The following is a 5598-nucleotide window of genomic DNA, read 5'->3' as shown; positions in this document are numbered from 1 at the left end:
GAAGTTAAGTGCCTAGAACAATGCACTTAACCACACCTATGGTAAGCTCCCATCAGTGTAGCTATTAATAAAAATGTAATTAATAGATATAGTTACCCTTTATTGTATGGTACTTATTATTTTATCCTGGTTCTAACAAATCTATTGTACATGTGCCTTTTATTAAAAGCCCACTCAAATCTGTTTTGGAAGCAAAATGGGTATAAGTAACAAATGCTTGATTAATTCCATATTTTGCTGTACTGAAGGGCCTGTTGCTCAACTGTTTGCCCTGTCCCCTTTCAGGGGACCTGCATAGGAACTGTTCATGAGGACACCATCTGGTGACCCTGAAATGGTGCCCTCACAGCATTCCATCACCAGGAAGACGGGCAACAGATGATTAGTGAAAATAAAATTTTAGTTGGAAACTATTGGGGAATGATTCTGCTTTCACATATGGGCAAAGCCTGACCGGAACTGGGGAGATCGTCCCTTCCTGGTTTCTTTTCAAGGTCTTGCAAAAAGCTCTGAAAACCATCCCATGCCATCTGGACTAATTTTTTTTTTTTTAAATTGTGACTTCTAAAAGTAAACATGGTCAGATAAAGTATTTGGAATAAAGAAATTAATAAAATTCTTCTAGTTTCATGGGGTTGCCCTAAGTCTCAGTCACTTATTTATTCAGTTCTTTTTTTTCACTCTCCCAGTCATTATTTCTAAAGCATCCATTATGTACAAAGTATGCTGGTGTGGGAAATTCAAAGATGAATATCTTATTAATGACTATTTATTGAATCTTTGTTTATTTAGCACACTATGAGGAACAGAGAACCCTATTCCAAAGGGCTCAAGCAAAATGAGAAATTTATTGTATGTAAATAAAACATCCACTGGTAGATACCAGCCTTCAGCAGAGTTTGATCCAAAGCCTCAAGTGATGTCATCAGGGTCTCTCTCTCTCTCTCTCTCTCTCTCTCTCTCTCTCTCTCTCTCTCTCTTCTCTCTCTCTCTCTCCTTCTCAGTTCTGCTTCTCCCTGCAATGGCTTTAGACTCTGAAGACCTCCAGGATACCCTCTCTTAGTTTCAAGACTATGGCAGGAAGGGCATTTCTCTTTGCCAGTTCCTTCAACAAAGTCTCAGGATTCACTCTTATTTGGTGTGTTTGGCCTGAATCACACCCCAACTCTGACTGGCTACACCTGGAGCATTTGTCCTTCACTGGAGTATAGAATAAGATTCACCTAAAGGTCATGGATTGAAAGGATGGTGCCAGAGGAAGAACAAGGTATTGTAACCAGAAAAAAGGGAAATGTAGGGAAAAGGAATGAAATGTCCATTATGATTAGATGGCATAAAAAGCTCTCCCAATCTATTCTCCTCTGATTTTTAGTTGGGCTCACGGCCACACAGATAAAGAAATAAGCTCCAACTTCCCTTGAAGCTAGGTTGGTTATTGGACTAGGTTATAGGATGTAGCTGAAGGCTAGGGTGCAGTTTCCAAGTAACTTCCTTAAAAGATAGCAGGCGCTTGCCCCTTGCACTTCTCTTCTTCAGCTCTTCTTTCAACCAGAGGCAGATGGCGGTACGCTAGGGCCAGCTAGAAGAAGCCAAGAAATGCCACGGCCAGAATTCAAGTAGAGATTGGTTTGCCTTTAAGTCTATTTTTTTCCCCATTGAACTATTTTATCAAGGACTTGGACAAAAAGAGTTTTCTCAAATAACAGATGTAATACAAGTGTATAATGTACAGAAAGACATCAGAATGGAGTCTGAGCAAGTTCCCAGCTAAGTATTGACTCTGTGGACTTTGTAATTATGGGCCAATAAAGAAAATTTTCTAAGTCTCAGTTTCCTGTATGTAAATAATAATATTGCAAAGATGTAATTACATAACCAATGTAAAGTGATTAGAACAGTTCCTGATACAAAAATTACAGTCATTCTTTATCCTACTTTCCTCCTCTCTCTCCTTTTCCAAGTTAGAATGTGGTAAGTACTAGAAGGAAAGCACTAAATATTTTAAAAAGTGAAGTTAGTTTGAAGCTGAGTCTTAAGAGTAAATGCTATTTTAGTTTTTTGGGATAGCCAGGTCCTACCCTTAGAAATTCTGGGGCTAGGCCTAGAAATTTGCAGGTTAAAAAGTATCTTTGTTGATTCTTCAGATGAACCATGGACCACATTTTGCGAGATGATTGGTTAAGAACTAATGTTGAAGAAATAGGTGAAAGGAAGGAAGAAATGAAGGAAACAGAAAGAGGAAAAATACAGGATGAAGGTAAATATTGGAAAAAATCTAATTGCTGAGCTACAAAATTTGAACTTGATTGATAATGGAGACATTTTATGTTTTTAAATAAAGTTTTTAATCCAACCTTTGATTTAGAAAAGACAATCTGATAATTGTATGTTGAAAGACTTGAAGGAAAAGAACCGAATTTAGCAGTTCATGTGTGTGCTGTTACAAGCCTAGATAACAGAAAGAACTAATAGAAATTAGAAAGTTTTAAAAATGCTGTTTGGGAGATGAATGATGAAGAACTGGGGCCTGGATATGTTCTATTTAAGAGGACATCAGGACACATAGTAGCCAATGAAAAAGCAGACCTACAGTTATTTAAGGAGAAGTCAATAAAATTTTATGTCGCTGAGCCAGCTTTGAGCATTCTTTGCTCCTGGTCTCTTCCTCTTCTGCTGGCTCAGCTTTAGCAGCCATGAAGACCCTGAACCCCAAAGCCAAGGTGGCCTGAGCCCAAACAGGTTGGCAGTCAACATTAGCGTGGCCCGGGAGGGGGGCGCGGAGAGGGGGGCTGTAGGATGTGTTGAGGACCAAATTGGGGCCTATGGGCATCATGAATATGCTTTTTTTAGTGCTGGAGACATCAAGCTTATTAAAGACTAGAGGCCCAATGCACAAAAATTCATGCAAGAGTAGGCCTTCTTTCCCCTGGCTGCCAGCACCAGCTTCCCTCTGGCACCCGGGACCCAGGCAGCTTCCCTCCAGCCACCCACAAGCACCCGGGACCTGGGCTGGCTTCCTTCCAGCCCAGCTTCGTCAGGAAGGACGTTCAGTCTAATTAGCATATTACCCTTTTATTATTATAGATAGCCAAGTGCTTCTTCATTAAGTACAAATTTAACACCCAACAGCCTCCTTAATAGCAAACATAGCAACAGTCCAGGATGACATCACTGGGGATGGCACCACTTCCAATTGGAGAACTGCTGAAACAGGTGGATTTTTACATTTATGAAGGTCTTTATCTCAAAATAATAACAAAAGGATTTGAAGCTGCAAAGGAAAAGGCACTTTAGTTTGGGGAACAAATCAAAGAGATGGACAGGGAAATATTCCTAGATGTAGCCAGAACATCTCTGCCGAACTTGCTGATGTCTTAACAGAGGCTCTAGTTGACTCCATATTGGCCAGTAAAAAACAAGATGAACCTATTAATCTCTTCATGGTTGAGATCATGGAGATTAAATATAAATCTAAAACTGATACAAGCTCAATAAAGGTCTTGTTTTGGACCATTGGGCATGGCATCCTGATATGGAAAAAAAAAGAAAATACATCTTCACATCAATGTGTCATTAGAATATGAAAAAAACAGAATTGAATTCTGGCTTTTTTGTACAAGAGCACTGAAGAGAGAGTAACTAGTAAAAGCTGAAAGAAAATTCATTGAAGATAGAGTTAAAAAAATAATAGAACTGAAAAGGAAAGCCTGTGGTGACTCAGATAAAGTATTTGTTGTTATTAATCAAAAGAGAATTAACCCATTTTCCTTAGGTGCTCTTGCAAAGAAGGCAGAGTAGCTCTGCACAGAGCTAAAAGGAGTAATATGGAAATGTTGACTCTTGCTCATGTTGGTGTAGCTCTAAATTTTTTTGATGACCTAAATCCTGATTGTTTTGGACAAGCAAGACTTGTGTGTGAGTATACATTGGGAGAATAGAAGTTCATCTTTATTGAGAAATGTAACAATCCTTGCTCCAAGGACCAAATAAGCATGCCTTCACTCAAATCAAAGATGCAATAAGAGATGGCTTGAGGACTGTTAAAATGCTATTGATAATGGCTATGTACTTCCAGGTGCAGTGGAAGTGGCAATGGCAGAAGCCTGATTAAATATAAGCCCAGTTTAAAGGGCAGGGCCCAACTTGGAGTTCAAGGATTTGTTGAAGTTCATTTGCTAATTATTCCCAAGGTTCTTGCTCAGAATTCTGGTTTTGATCTTCAGGAAACACCAGTTAAAGTTCAAGCAGAGTATTCAGAATCACGTCAATGTGTGGTTGTGGACCTGAACACAGGTGAGCCAATGGTAGCAGCAGACATAGGCATATAGGATAACAATTGTGTAAAGAAACAGCTTCACTCCTGGTCAATGAGATTACGTGAGGTGGAATGTCTTCCCTAAAAGGTTAACTTGAAGCTTCCCTTGTATTATCAGAATCATGAAGATGATACAGAGTGATCCTAAGAATACAGCTATGGGATTTTTGTCCAAGCTTCAAATGATTTTCAAAGGAATTTTTCTTTCCCATATGAAGAAAGGAGAGAACATTGGCACCTATGCAAATTCCAAAGGCTGAAATTATAATTACAGTATTTTTTAATTGCACTCAGTGTATACACATAAAGCAGGCCATTTTCACCCAGTGCATAGGATATTATGCTTTAGCTTCTGTGATAAAAAAAAAAATACATGTTAGAAAAGTATGTTATCTACCTTATTAAATATCCCTTGAAAAATAAAATAAAATTTCATGTCATTCTCCAAATTTTGGAACTTAAAAAAAATAATGACAATAACACCAGCAACAATGATAATAATAATTTGGGCAAAAGTCATTATGGTTATTTCTATTTAACTCATTCAACCACCTTGGGGTCATATGGTGGTTCAAACTGTCATCACTATTAGTTAGCAAGTAACTGAGCTGCCTTTAAGAACTTGAAGAGCAAAGCAAAGTGGAATGTGTGTAACCCAATCCCATCAGTGGAGCCAACCCACAGAGTACATATAGTTGCCTATAGCTGAGGCCGCATGCCCAAGCCTGTAACTTAATAATCTTGTCAAAGTAATTGGCCACAGGTGGTCCACACAGCTGGGTGAACAGCTGAGCCTGCTCACTACTTTTGAGGCTGTCTTAACAAGTTGCTTGAAGTTGGGTGTGTATGATCTCTCTGCTAATCTAGGGGTTCTCACCTAGAAGCGATTTTGTCCCTCAGGGAACACTGGGAAGTATCTGGAGATAGCTTTTCATTGCCACGATGTACTGCTACTGGCATCTAGAGGGTAGAGACTGGGGATGCTGCTTAAACATCCTACAGTGCTCAGGACAGCCTGAATAACAAGTAATTACTCAGCCCAAACTGTCAATAGAGCCAATATACGGAAACCATGCTCTGTTAAAACACAGACATGGGCTCTGTGTCTTCCTCTAATAATTTATTTTGTTTAACAGAACACAATGGCTGGGCTATGATCAGGAACCAAAATAAAGTAGGCTTATGCCAGCCCTAAATTTGAATTTGGCAATGGAAAAGTGTGTGTGTGTGTGTGTGTGTGTGTGTGTGTGTGTGTGTGTGTGAAAGACAGAGAGAGAGAGAGA

At 39.2% G+C, this 5598-nt stretch overlaps 1 pseudogene; it reads left to right on the top strand.

Annotated features, from left to right (window-relative positions):
- Positions 1-2151: 2151 nt before the first annotated feature.
- On the top strand, positions 2152-4400 carry LOC103287545 (T-complex protein 1 subunit zeta-like; annotated as a pseudogene).
- Positions 4401-5598: the final 1198 nt, after the last annotated feature.

Source organism: Eptesicus fuscus, chromosome 5 (genome assembly GCF_027574615.1).
Source record: "Eptesicus fuscus isolate TK198812 chromosome 5, DD_ASM_mEF_20220401, whole genome shotgun sequence".
Classification (NCBI taxonomy): Eukaryota; Metazoa; Chordata; class Mammalia; order Chiroptera; family Vespertilionidae; genus Eptesicus; species Eptesicus fuscus.
The sequence above is the reverse complement of the archived record's forward strand: the minus strand, read 5'-3'. Positions and strand labels throughout refer to the sequence as shown.